This window comes from Pyrgilauda ruficollis, unplaced genomic scaffold (assembly GCF_017590135.1).
Source record: "Pyrgilauda ruficollis isolate IOZ18807 unplaced genomic scaffold, ASM1759013v1 scaffold214, whole genome shotgun sequence".
NCBI lineage: Eukaryota > Metazoa > Chordata > Aves > Passeriformes > Passeridae > Pyrgilauda > Pyrgilauda ruficollis.
Window position 1 is genome coordinate 279,282 of NW_024520762.1, and position 15,469 is coordinate 294,750.

General features: G+C 37.3%; 1 protein-coding gene across 12 annotated transcripts in view; it reads right to left on the reverse strand.

Annotated features, from left to right (window-relative positions):
• Window positions 1-15,469, reverse strand: part of AFDN (afadin, adherens junction formation factor) — a 116,809-nt gene that overhangs the window by 100,098 nt on the left and 1,242 nt on the right. The gene's annotated exons all lie outside the window — the stretch shown is intronic.

Sequence of the window (15,469 nt, forward strand, 5' to 3'; positions counted from 1 at the left end):
TCTCCATGTTCCTTTTGAAAGCAGTTCAGTCCTGAAGCTCTACACAAGCATCTGAGTGGAACAAGAGAAGTGATTCACTACCATCAATACACATTTGTTGCTAACCTATAGTTGCTATAGGGTACGTGGGGCACAGGAAGACAGGAGTGGGTGGAAATAATAATAATAATAATCACAAGCTAACCACAGCAAACAGCTTGATTTTGAGAACACCACAAAGCAACAGAACATCAGAAGGAAACAAACTCAGAAACCAGGAACAAAACGAAAGTGGGGTAGACCAAGATAAAAAGAGATCAAGAGAGGAATTATCAGAGGGTTGGAGCACCTCTCATATGACAGCTGAGACATTGGGGCTGTTCAGCCTGGAGAACTGAAGACTTTAGGGAAGCATTTTTATAGCAGCCTTACAGTACCTAAAGGGGCTACAAGAAACATGAAGAGGGACTTTTTACAAGGGCATGTATTGGACAGGACTAAGGGGAAAGGTTTTAAACTGAAAAAGAGTAGATTTGTATTAGTTATTATGAAGAAATTCTTTACTCTGAGGTTGCCCAGCAAGGTGGTGGATGCCCTATCCTTGGAATTGTTCAATGCCAGCAAATACAACACCTTTTCCCCAAAGCCAAATTTTTCAGACGTTCTTCTGAGTGATAGAGAAGAGAAAGCATAATTTTCTCTGTAAGGATAGAGGTGTCCATTTTGTAAGCTGTATCTCTTTGGATCAATTCACACTAATAAATGTGGATGGATTCATTTGCAACATCAAAGTCAGAAACGGTAGTTCCAGTATCCATTCATTTTTAAGCTGTGATCAAGAACTACTTAACTTAGGCATGCCATTACTCCCTGTTCCACATGCTACCCCCTCTTCATCATCAGTAAGGTTAACAAAAAAAAGCACTGAAAATTTTCACGCTTGTTTCAAGAAGAAAGTCATCTCAAGGAGTAGATTTTGACAATAATCAAGCCCAGATCAGATGCATTTTTATTAAAGCAATGCAATCCCTTTTTTTTTTTTCTTAACTGAAATTTGTTCACTATTTAAACTCCAGTCCTCTGGAACATACTTCAGCTGTATGAAAAAAATGCTTGAAATGCTTTTCATTTTGAAAATACAATCTAATTCTTTCAATACACTGAAGTAAATTTTATACTGCAATTTTATACTTGCAACTGAAGTTTTTGTAATGTGCCTCAAACACACAAAAATATACCTTTTTATTTGCATAGAATATTATTATATACTTTTTTTTACTATGGAATAAGAAAGTGAGAAGTATTCCCAAGCCAGGAAAGCAGGTTTGCCCAGGGGTGTCTACTCATAAAAATGTTCATTTCACCTTCAAATAGCGCATTTGGTTACCAAAGAGCTATGTTTTAAAAAAGTGCTACCAGCTCTATTCTACAGGTTTCTTCTAGAAGAGAACAAATTATTGTTTTTATCACATAGCACTGGTTAACAAAACTGATCTCTACAGTTCTGTTAATCAAGAGTTGCCAGAAGAATGTGTTTGCGAGCGTACTGTACATGAACTCTCACTTTTAACCAACTTCTGCACTTCTGCCCAGTAGTTATGCAGCCAGTGACACAGTTTGTATGTTTAGTTAACTTCACTTAAATTCCTTTACACCTTTCATTTGTCATCTCTACATTGCAAGAAACTATCAGAAAATTAAATGGTTGCTTACTTTCAGGCATTTTCTTGCTCTAAAACACAATTCTATCAAATGCCCTTAATTTTATCCTTATCAAGGGACTGTCTGTTGAGTGGCACACTGAGCAAGGACAAGTTACAATGCAAACATTAACACAGACAATTAACCGTGAACAGGACTACTTCGAGTTTAAACAGGCTCAGATTACAAAAGTATTCAATAACTTGGTTTGGTTTACTCAGAAATTAAAACATAGTTAATGGAGGCATAAATGATACTACTGTACAAGATTTCAAGTATACTCTGACTCACAGTGTAACACTTTAGGCTTCAACTAACTGCTGATATTAGCCAAACAGTCTCTGCAGCAAATAATCAGAATTAACACAGCTGAAAAGTTATACCAATGAGGTCTATCCTCTCATTAGTGGGGAAGTATGACACAAGAATATGAGAAGATGACCCAAAACAAAAATTCTGTCAGGAAGCAAACACAGCAGCATGCAGAAGTGGAAAAGAATTTACAAATCTAAGGAGTCTCTAGCTTCTTCTTCTTTTAATTAACAACCAATAATGTCTCCTAGTGTAGTATGTATGCTGACTACAGCATGTACGTTTCTCTACTACTGAGGACAGTAAACTTTTCCAGACTTAGTCCTACAAATATATTTTATTTGTATAGAAAAAAAAAAAAAAAAAAACAATGAATCAAAAACCCAAACCCCAAACACATGCACATTTTATACAGTCTTAATTAACACCATACCATTGGTTCTGTGCATTTTTCATTACTCTCCAAAGTGAGACACAAACTTTCCTTATGATTAGGTACTTAGAGTAACTCATTAAAATAGATTTCATTTTTTTAGTTATTATTGCATCTGGGGATTTTGAATTTCTTTGTATTCAGTGTTGACTTCAAAAATCTTAATAAAACATATATGCTTGCCTTAATTAACAGCTCACAAGATGTTAGAATACCAGAAAGTTACACATGTGGAAAAAAGAAATTACTGTGGAAAAAGCTAGGGCTGTTCAGCCTGGATTCTTCAGTCTGGAAGAGAAGGTTGTGTGGAAATCTCAAGCAGCCTTCCGATATCTGAAGGGGGCCTATAGGGAAGCTAGAAAAGGAGTCTGACAGGAATTCCAGTGATGGGACAAGGAGTAATGGGTACAAACTGAAAGAGAGGAAAGATCAGACATTAGGAAGAAGTTCCTTATTGTGAGGGTGGTGAGACACTGGAACAGATTTCCAAGAGAGATTGTGGATGCCCCGACCCTGGCAGCGTTCAAGGCCAGACTAGATAAGCCCTTGAGCAACCTGGTCTAGTTGGAAGTGTCCCTGCCCATGGCAGACAGGGTTGTAACCAGGTGATCCTTAAGGTTCATTCCAACTCCTCGGCAGTTTGATTCTCTACATTTGGAACTGAAGTTACCTATTTACTGAAGTGAGGCAGTCTCCCTTACATTTGATACAGAAGTATTTCTGAAACAAACAAAACCCCAAACATGAAAATTATTCAAGTTTTCTACGAAGATACATAACACTCTTCCTACTGCATGCAGCTCCCCAATAGAGAAAAAGGGCAATCTTTGCTATACCACAGAACTCTCGTAAGATTTAAACCAGTGATGGTGTGATGGTGCTGGTAATGACCTTAGATCTAAGTGTGATTAACTCCCTTCTCCCTATGTTTTATAAGGTGAAACCTCAAATTAGGATAACCTAGAGAACTGCATACATCTATAAAAATATGGCATCTCTTTCTGCCTCTGTAGGAACTAAATTTACAACAGTTTTCAACACATTACTTCATGTATCTGCATCACTTTTCCCATTCCACTGTCCTGGAAACATTATAACAAAGTGAGAATGTTAAGTGTCTTTCATACAAACCAAGACAGTTTATGGAGGTTATATAGCTACTCACATGTACTAGCTAAGCATGATCTAAATAAATATCATCTTTGAATCACAGAATGGAGTTGCAAGGGACCTTAAAGACCATCTACTCCCAACCCTCAATTTTGCTAATAGCAACAACTTCAAGAAGCACTCAAAGGGGAAAAAAAAAAAACAAATAAAGTAATATGGCTCAGTTCCAAACATACTTGAATGACCATTGCCCACTTTCAAAAATTAGACTTAAAACTGCTCATTGCATGAACAAAATGTATCATAGATGTTCTACCTATAAAACTGGTTTAGACAGATAGTCAACATAAGGAAAATCCAGACTACCACATTATTTTGTAATGGCATACACAAACAAGAAAGCTCAGTAATTAAAGAGTCTCCTTCCAAGCAAGTAAGCAGCTTTTCCCAAAAACGAATGCAGTAAGTTTTAGCAAAACCTAAACTTGTTGAATTTTTTTTTTAATTTTACCTAGATTTCACATGTGTAAATATAGAAAAACATTTTGAAATAAACTAAGCACGAATTTTTAAATGTTGTCAACATTTAAAGATGTTTAAGTCAGACAGACATTGGGGATGGAGAATAAAGCAGAGAAAGGGCTGGTCAAAGCTAAAAGCCATAATAAAAAGCTGCATACAAATTTAACTGCAGCATACAAATTTTTGTGGTTGCTGTAAAAGTCAGTATCATCAACACCACAGAGCTGGAAGAGAATCAAAGATGGACAGTTCTGTGTGGCAGAAGACAGAACCCCATGACAGCAATCACATGGTGGCAGTGATGGCAGGAAGTGGGTCAACACTGCCCACTTCCTTTCTGTACCTCAGGAGTGCTGAGAGTTGGGTGAAGAAGGGGCTGCAGTGTGTGTGTACCTGTGAAAGTCTTCATCCTCTTTCACAGTTGCTGAGGTGGAAATAGCTTCAGATTACTCACCCATCCATCAGCCACAACAAAGAACACTACTATTCAACATTTCACTTCATAAATTAAGGATATAAAGGTATCAGAAATATGTTGGTATCTCACTGTACTTGCAGGTTTCTACTACAACTGATAACATCATGATATTGCCATAAAAGAAGACAGCTGACACTAGGAAAAAGGCATGTATATCAAGGACCGGACAAATTGTCCTGACCCTTCTGCAACATAAAGAAACACCCTATTTATCCTCAGGATTTGAATAAATTAAGCTCTACATGCTCTGAGTACCATCCTTATTACCTCTGAGGTGGTTAGGAAGGAATTTTTCCCCTTGGTGCAAGATTTCCTTCTCAGCAGCTAAGGAATTCAGTGTAAGGTTATTCCAGGAAACTCAGTCTGTCTCTACCTAGCAGATACCCAGAAGTGATGACATAAGCCAAAAGCCTATTAAAAAGAAACCTCTCCAAAATAAGGGAAAAGTATCCATGGTTACAACAGTATAGCAAGGCAAAAAGCACTCCCTTAGAAGAAAACCAAGGTGTCACAGCCACCATCAGCACACAGACTAGCTGGTTATAAACAGGTCCAACTGCAAGGCCACTCCAAACTACAAAGTCCACATGGCAGGTGTATGGAATTTAATGCCTGATCTGTAACCTCGCGGGAAACTTCTGACAGAGGCAGATAATCATAAGGCTGCTCTCTGAAGCCAGTACAGCAGCATGAACACATCTGAAGACTGCTGTAATTGGCAATTTTCCCTGAATGAAGAAGTTTGGAGCGTCTGGCTTAAGGTTGTGGATGTGAGAGTTTTGGTGCAGAGTGCATGTGGGAAGAAATGAGGGGGAAAAGGTCTTAGCACAGATAGGTTTACTGAGAGAGCTAGATCAGTACATTTATAATTAGACATATGGATATTTATGAGCATCCATACACACAAGAATGTTCAAAGACCTGGAGACAAATGTACGTGGCTGTCTCACATTGGTACAGTGCTACCAATTTTTGTGCTGGCACTTGACATTTTATCACTCAAAATGAATGAAGACTACTTTGAGAAGGCAAAGTTTTCAAATTTGTCTGATCTATCAAAAATTTGAGGTACCAATTTTTTGAGTTCAAGCTTAAACTTAATGCAGGTGAGAAAGCAAACCGTGAAAGAGAAGTATTCTGGAGCTTGTAGCAGACTACAAACAATTTATTTACAACAGTAAGAATTAGTAACTGCTTCAGAACGTCTAATACTCAAGATACTGAGCCAGTATCAGAATGTTAGGAGATACAGTTGAATATTGTTTCAAAAATTCTACCAGAATTTTGAACACTGTAAATTTAAACACTCTAACTTCATCACAGATCCTACTTTACAGATCACCTTTAGTCAACAGCTACAGACAGGCAGAAATCAGAACTAGATGTTTTACTTTAAATCCTGACAAAGGCTTCAGGAGAGACACAAATCCTCTCTTCTTTCACTTTTCTTTTTTTCCTATTAGAACACCTAAGGCAGACTGCAAACCCAGCTCATATATTGAAAATTTCCCTGTAATAATGACACCTCTTTGGGCTGGTTAGGCCTTTGGATGACGGTAGATGGCTTTGGTGAATATACCAGTAGTCAATGTATAAAATTACTTCATTGTTCTCCTTTCCCCCCGGCCCCCCAGTCTACATATCAATCCTTATCTGTCTGAAAACAGTTTGCTATAGGCATAAGGAGTGTATTTATTGAAATAGTCTTTGCTGTGCTATGGCAACAAGAACAACTGTCATGAAATATTAGATACAGTTTCAGTATTGCTAGAGACTTTATCAAAAGTATTACAATACACCTCACAAAAAACAAAGGGCCTTGTTAGAGCATTTCACTGATTTTTAAAGAAGGAAACAGTTGCTTGACCTTTTATTTTTTTAAGAGGCTTCAAAAAGCTAAAGAATTAGATCACAAAATGCAGTAATCTTAAGTAGTTCCAGTTTTGACCTTCTTCACTATACAGCAAACACTAGACCTAACAGGCAAATCCATCAAAATCAATTAGCAGAACTGAGCAATGTTTTCATTCATAAACAGTGCCTTCCCATCACCATTTTCCAATTATTTTTCTTTTCCAGATATGAAAAGAAACTATTCCAATCTTTCAACAGCCAGAATACATGCAGTGAGTATTGAAGAAGTCTTAAAACTTTCATTTTGTCTACACTGAAAGTAAGTAGCAGCCATGTTCAGTAAGGCTATCACTTTAAGTGGGAACAACTTACATGTTGCTCAACAAAACACACAGCATTCTACAAGTAGTATGCAATGCATGGATATGATCCGAACGCAGAAAATATTATCAAACTGTACATGGAAGGTGAACGCAAACCAGATTTCTCAACATAAATGAAATTATATTATGAAAACCATTTTAGCAATGCAAAGCTTTCTAAAACACAACATGGTTCAATTTTGTTTGTTTCCCCATAGACATTTTCCCATCCAGGACACTGTAACACAGACAGCATTGTCCCAATGGTTCTTAAACATGGCATAATTGTTTTTACTAAAATTCAGAACGATAACAAAATGTTTAAAGGGACTTTTTCAATTTCAAGCTGATGTACTGCTCCAAGTAGAGCACCTTCTACTCTGGGGCAAAGGGAATGAGATCTTTTCTTGTTTTAGACATTGGGGCAGAGCTTCTTTGTCCTTTGAACTCTTGCCCAACCACAGGCTATCCAACAGCCCCTAATTTTCATTAAGAACTGAGATTCTGATCTTCCACTGGGTTTTGTAAGCAATACAATATATGCAAAAGCAAAATATGTAAGAGCATGACACTGACATCAAATTGTGTATCTTGCCTCTAAGAAAATAGAAGAGTGTGGACTGACAAATCAAGTCATCTAACCAAGAGAAAGCTCTGCTAAAAATAATCATGGAGTGCTTGAAAAGTCTACACACTGAAATCTTAGTTCACTGATACTGAGCAACATACTTTGTCGGCCAAATAAATACTGTTGCCAGTCAACTCATTCTTTTTCACTTTTTCACACTATAAAAAGTGCTCTTACTACACAGCAGGGCCATGCCCTGGAACACAATTCACCAAGGGGAAGCCTTAAACCACATAATCAGGAAACTACCATCTATCACTAGGTAGTGAGTTTTTGTGAGAGCTTCCTATTTCTGAGTTCTAGTTACAAGAGTGCAAATTATCAAAGTAGTAAGAAAAACACAGGCCAAATAAAAAACCCCACCCTGCAGCCATTGTTTCAGTCCGCCATCACTCTATAGCAACTAGTACTGCAGTGCATAAAACCCATTCCAAAATATTTATCCAAGTTATCTGGCATTAGGAGTCATAGCCAAACACATAGTCAATCTCTAGTTCCATACCAAACCAGCCAGTTTTCTAATATCCTTAAACAGAATCACTATAGTAACTCTTATTTTTTAAAGTTAAATCTCTTTTATACTCTTGTAATACATAAGTAAAATTAGAAATCCATTTATTATTATTCTTAGGATACACCAAGCACCACGTAATAAAAGCTTCAAACTTTCAAAACTAATTACGTGCAATTTCTGCTCTTCACTGGAAGAGGTGACATGAACAAACTTAGAGGAGTGTACACAATTTCACCAGTACAATCAAATTCTTACAGACTCCTCTATTAATATGATGAAATTCAAACACAAATTACAAATTCATGTAACCAAGTAAAGTTTACATTTAAGTGCAGATTTGCACTTAAAACTAACGCCCTATACTGATCTTCTAGATGACAACCCTAGTCATAGGACTTATTCCAAGTCTTACAGGATTCAAACTCTAAACAAATTTCCCAGAGTAATGAGTAATCTACAACAAAATACTGCAAGACAGACCAGGGCAATAAAGAACCCTGCTCTACACAGTGCATAGAGAAACAAAGCAAGTAGTATCTACACAGAAGGCATCTTCATAGGAGACAAGAATGAGCAAGAATCAGAGGAATGGCCCCCTAGTTAGAGTATCTGTGCTAGAACATGATCTGAAGAGGAGCTGTCTAACTTACAGGTGAGCACACAATGGAAGAAGGCAGATCTAGAAAATGTAAATAAATATATAATAACAATAAGTTGATAACCTTGAGGGCAATGCCTGTAACAGAAGGAGATGGCCATTATCCTGAAGTATTATACAAAATGGTTTTAGCAAGTTACATGTACCTAACACAAGAAAACATTACAGTCATGCATAATAAGAAGGTATGAGAAAAATAGGTGACGGCTAAAAAAAAAAAAAATCGGACTTCTTGTCAAAGCAAATTTTTTAGTCTTTCTAGAGAACCACACTAGACAGCAACGAAAGGCAGAACTGCAATTCAATGACTGAAGGCAACCAATCACGTGGAAAACTTATCCCTACACTGAAAAAAGTAATGTTACAACATTATACATCTTCATTATTCAAAAGCTCATGAGGCACAGTACAGTCCAGGAAGATAATTTGACTGCTACTGCTAGGTCTGAACTACTACAAAGTTTTATCTCTGTTGACTCAAGTTTTCATCTTTGATTATTAAGCTTCTAGACTGGGACAGTTACAGAAAAGCAGTAATTTTTACTCCCAATTAAAGACCTGAGGGGAAAGAGGAATCTCTGCAAGAAGTTTAAAAACAATTATGAGCCAAGTCATGTATGCATCCAGAACAACTATCAATTACCTCTTTGGTTTATCTACGGAACAATCTTAACAGCAGAAATTAACAGGCTTTAGCCTTTTCACAAGATGAAATGAGCATCACTTAACATCTATTTTACATGTAAATATTCTTCCTAGCCAAAAATCTTAAAAAATCAACAATTACCTAAATAGTGCTTTACTCAAATACACTTCAGAAGAGGCTTCCATTAGCATGAAGTTCATTTTGAAGACAGAACAGACACTCCATTACGTATCTGTAATACCTGCTAAATTAGACTTCTCTTAAGTTTACCACATTTAGTTTACTAATTCACACTGTGATTCTCAATTCCACCTTCATCAGAACCACTGGTTAGTTATCTTCTTTATGTATGTTCTGAATTTTGTGCAGCTACCATTTATTTCCCTTTATTTATAACAAAGCAACTACTCCAACAGATACTGACACAAACTCAGAGTGGTTTCTTATCATCTACAGCCTTCCCACAAACACCAGTTCATTTCAAATTTTATCATTTTCCAGCTAAGTTTTAGCTTTTGTTACCCACTTTAGATGACTGCTGCTTCGCTTTCCCCGGTTAGCTGATGTTGAGAGTGGGGGGCGGCAGTTTTTCCCCCTGGAGCTCCGTTGAATCCCAGTTGTCAAAAAGCATCTAGACGCAAGAGCAGAATTTAATTAATTATACAGCTAGGTTTTCCTCAAAAATCATGAAAGTGTGTTCCATTCATCTTTAACCTCTCGGAAAGTGAAATGGTTTTGACAGAAAAAACACACTTGCACAAACAAAGCAAATCCCTTGCATGGCTAGATGGCTGGGCGTTTTTCAGCTGAAAAGTAATGCTTGCCAATGGTATTTTGGGTGAGGAACAGATTCATGCATCAGGAGGCAATTCTTAAAGCCAGTATGTCTGAATTGTACGGAACTAATTAGGCACTAGCTCAAGAAATAACTTAAATAAGGAATATTAAAAGCACAGCCTAAAACTTCTTCCTAGAATTATTTTCATTACATTACGATGTCTGTAGATTGTGGTCAATATCTTAATTCAAACTTGTAACTGGGACTTCATTTGTAATGACTATTCACTTTGACTCAGTTAAAGGACAGCTGGTCTCCAAATACTCCTTCTCATGCACATGAGCAGGCCTGCATCCCTGACTTCTTTTCTCCAACCATTTTAATGCAGAACTAGAGCTCCACAGACTCAGTAAAGTGCAATTAGTAATCCTGAACCTCTAACTAATGCCTCAGTGTTTTTATCTCCTCTTGAGCTGTGCCTGCTTAGTGGTAGCAATTATTTGAAAAACATTCTGTTCAATAAAAAGCACAGGCATCAGTCCTCAGGATTCCAGTCACCCTTCCAGACTGACTAAATATTAGTTTAAACATTTGTTGCAAAGAGAGCTCACTTTCCATACCATAGATTTGGCAAACTTAAAAGGACAGTTATGTTCAGATATATTACCAGCTTCTTGAGGTCTATACAGTATAAAGAGCTGCACTTGCTTAAACTACTGAAAGTGGTACAATCCAACTAGTGGAGATGGCACGAGTATTTCTACCATTTAGATGGTGTTTCCTTAGCTCCAGACTTGCATTTCCACTACTAGTATCACCCATAACACAACAGATTACCTATTTTAAAAACAGGTCCTGAAAAAGTCTCAGAACCAGATTTTTAAAAATGTGAGATCTTTTCGTGAGTAAGCAACCATGCAGATAAACAGCAGGGGGGTTAACACCCAAAATTTCCCATTTCTTATTGCTTTAACTAGATTTAAATAACAAGCTTGCGTAACTACCATTAAAAGGCTGTAAGCTTATGTCTTCCCTGTGACACTTAATACACCAGAAACAGATCTGAACCTAAAAAGTTCAGAAGAAGACAAAAATTCCATCAGCCCTAAAATATCCTGCCATACAGTGTACTGTGCAATATTTTCTGTTAATAGATTGCTTACTTCTATTCAAAACCAAAGAAAACAATATAAAACATACTGAATAGACCAAACATACATGACACAACACATGGAAAGTCAATATTAAAAAAAAAAACAAAACAAAGCAACCCGGAAAAAAAAAGCCCCACCCACATTCTGAAGAGTTATTCCTAAACCTTGTTGCTAAGACTAAGTAAGTTTTTTCATACATAAAATAATCAAATAGCCATGAAAACTTTTGAACTTTTTTTTTTTTTTAAATGATGGCCATTTAAAAGTCAAACTCTCAGGAGTTATTTTTTAATGCAAAGCATGTTATTTCTCTAAGCTTTTTGATTAGACCTTTCTACTTTTGCTGACACAGAGGTATATTAGTCTAGAAAAACATTCTCCATCAGAAAACAAAACTACAACAGATCACTGTTTCTGACAACAATCCCCCAGCCCCTGGGCAATTGTTGTAAAAAAAAAAATCCCACTTGTCTCAAAAGAATTAAATGCAATTCACATTCCTAGCCCACAAACCACGTTTAGAAAAAACAACACTTTTCTTTCTCTCATATAACAGCTATGAAAGCATACATGAAAGATAAAACCTTATTTTGTCATCAACAATAATTGTAACACCTAGTTCAGATACAGCATCTTATTAGATGCATTCAAACAGTGATAAATGCATAGTCTACAATACTCCTCCATTCCTTCCTCTCACCCAAAACATCCATGTGCAGTTATTTTATATAACAATCAACTCCAGTTGGCACTTATATTAAAGGAGGAGGTTAAAAAAGCTAAACTGTATAAATGCAAATCATTTTCTATACACAAGTTCCCAAAAAAACTCTATGCACTTACTACAAAATCATTCATTTGAACTTACTCCTTTTTGAAAACTTTGGGTGCTGTAAGCACCCAAGACTTAAATCAAGATCAAACCATCATTTTATCTCCTACTGCAAAAGGTCTAAGTCTTTTCTAAGTCTCTTTACTGTGTTTCTATGCCTGACCAAAAAAAAAAAATTTTAAAAAAAGGAAAAAGCATCCACAATACTTGCTAATACTTGGAACAAGGGCAAGGGGAAAGAATTGAAGAAAAGGGTTAACATTCTGCTTTGATCTGAATCTGTTAATTTGTCTACAAACAAAAATATTACTCACCCCACCTTCCCCCAAAAAGTCCAGTATTTTTTTCAGACTTGCCGAAGTGAGTAGCTGCCTCACATAAGTTGATGAAGCTTTACTATCTCTACTTTAAATAATGACCAGTACTACAGACATCTTCAGTAAAAGTCTGTACCTAGCAGCACTCCTGAAACATTATCATTTAAACTTCTGCTAGTAAATGCAGAGTTTTGGTTTTGTTCAATTTTAAGTTTCTCAAGCCACAGAGCTTCTCTGAGCTACTTTCTGAATAAAAAGAATTTTAAAATTTCAGAGTAAAATAGTGCAAATTAACAGGTTTCTCAGAAACAGCAACAATGGTTCAAATAGGTAAATATCTAATAAATTTAAAATTACCATTTTGCTCTCAAGCATGAGTCCACAAATTACTTCAGTGAAGGCTAGTGAAGATATGAAATCCTCACTCCCAAGAAGTCTTTCAGCTTTCCACGTGATACAGAGTGAGGAACACTCAACCTTGAGCATGCAACAGCAAGTTTTCATTTTTGTTTTTCTGGGGTAAAGCAGCTCTGAATGACTGAGTTAACTACTAGAGTCAAACGGAAGTTTAGAATAAGTTAGTAACAGGACTCAATATGCTCTATCCAAGGCTTTTGCTTTTTAATGTCTTACATACCTTAACAATTTGCTCCTGAAGTTTCACAAGAGGCAAGTAAACAAGCAGATCTCTAATCCCTTAGGACTAATCCACTCAATAAAATATTAACAGGAATTCAGACAGATTAATTTCATGAACCACTTCTATGAAGAAAGCCCCGCACATGTGAACTACTTTCAAAATACCACACAACCTTCAGAACAAAGTCACATTTTACACGCTGCAGTAAAGTGAAGAGCATCTAACGGACTTGGAACAATTGCATCTCACCAAAGAATTAGATCTTTCAAACTAATACCAAGGTACATCACTTAGTCACACTGAATTCCTTTCACTGTCATTGCATCTATACTGTCAGAACCCTAGTCAATTTACATTAGATTTCACTTTTCCTTTGCTTTACAGAAAATAAAAATCCCTCTGAACCCCACTATTAAGGCTGTGATTACCCCCTCTGGAAAATCCTACTCTCTTACACAGGAAAATTACAAGACAAGTCACTTAAACCAGGTTACTTTCACTGAGGAAATGCCTGAAGAATCACTACAAGAGACCAACTCTACTGGTACATCCAACCAGAAGCTCCTGGATGACAGTCTGCAGTTTGGGCTACAAAGTTAACACAGCAGGTCAACAACTATGTCTGGACAGTTTAAAATTATTCAGTTTGACTCAGCTCAGGCACACACAAGCAAAAGTTATATCCAGGTTACTGCATCTTCACAAACGCCACATTTGCTGCAGTCTCTACAAAAAGCAAGACATGCCTTATAATCAAGCTGAGCCTGGAAAAACAGGGAAACAACAGAGGATGTCAGTTCTCAAGCAGTCTAGTAAAAGAGCTTTCATTTAAGTTGATAAACAGTACAAATGTGAATCACACCATGATCTAGGTTGAAAATATCGCCAAATTTTTGCCAGCTCAGGGTAAGATTGCAAATAAATGCGAACATTTGCAAGTGTAATTATCTGGAAGGAAAAGATACTTTATCTATAAAATTGTTACCTGCTGCCAGTTTGATGTAAACATACGTGCAGTCTTATCAAATGCTTTTAGAACTAGTAGGCTAAAGAGCTCATACATTCAAGGACATTATGCATGCACCTCATTTTTTACATTCAGTAGTTCAACTGAAATATCATCACTGACAGTGGTGAGTATGCTCCTATACAGGTTCAGAGGCTTAACTGCAGAATTGTGGAGTGAATGCAAGTAAAATTATTTTTTCTTTCAATAATAACTATAATGCAGCTGGTGACTTTTGTGCAAACTCTACTTAACTATGATAATAAATATGCATGGCCGACCTAAAGAAAGTATGATTTGTTAAACTACTTACTAACAAAACCACAGAAGTACAGTCTGCTATAAACACAAAGAAGACAGGCTGGAGTTAGAATGTACTGGGAATGGACAAACACATCAATAAAACAAAAAAGTTCAGCCACAGGCAGTTAGCAGTCAATGTGCAATTCCAAAAAGACTGTGCTGTTTTCAAACACAATCATGAAAGCTTCTTGACACTGGCTTCAGCCCGCTTTTTTGAGACAGTGACTGTCAACCAACAATGACATTGTTAAAACCTAAGCAATGCAATCAAGGAACTCTAATAATGATAAATCTTGGAAGATGTAGGGAATAATCACAGAAAGCCCTCATCTTTGTGTTCAAGAAACTGTCTGCAATGAGCAGAACTGAAAATACCCAAAGGTGTCATAGTTCCTAATCTTAGAATTGCTTTCAACACTTTTTCGTGGCTCTGCTAACAGTCAGCACCTGGGTGCAGAACAGGAGCCAGCTCCAAGACGGAGCCAGCTCCAAGACCAAGCCAACGTGATTTATCAGAGGCTTCTGTTAATAAACAACCAGGACCAGGCGAAGAGCAAGTGTGAATTTCCTCCTTTTCCCCGGGAACACGTACATGATCAGCCTCCACCCTCTAAGCAGGGAGCCCGCTGTCACACACAAACAGGACTGTAATCTGCGTCCCCAGCCCTCCCCCTACCCCCCCTCGCCGCTTTCAAACAAGATGCGCAGCACGAACCAACCAAAGGGAACATGGCAAGGGGCAGCGGGAGGGTGTGGTTTGACTATTACATTTTTTATTTTTTTTTAAAAGGACAAAACCCAGCCTCTCTAGGCCATCAAAAACATCCACTTCATTAGGCAGAAATTACCCGCTGTGTTTTTCCAGTACAACATGTGAACTCGGGTCTACGAACCTGCTCCTGGTATTTACCTTAGGGGGCGGGCTTGTAGCCTGCAGGCTCGGAGAGCCAAGGCGCTCCGTCCGTCACGCCCTGGGAAAGCCACTCCGGGGATTGCACCAGCAACCCCGAGTGCCGCCTCACTATAAGCAGCAGGTTGCTTTGTAAGAGGCGCCTTCTGCACAAAGACGATTTAAAGAAACAAACAAACTGGCAACAAAAAAAGCGTCCAACACCGGGTTTTTCAATCCTCCACCACCAGCCGCCTGTATGTACTGTTAAAGTCACAGACAGACAAAATAAAAAAAATAAAATAAAATAAAAAAAAAAAAAAAAAAAAAAAAAAAAAACCCAGGAGGGCACC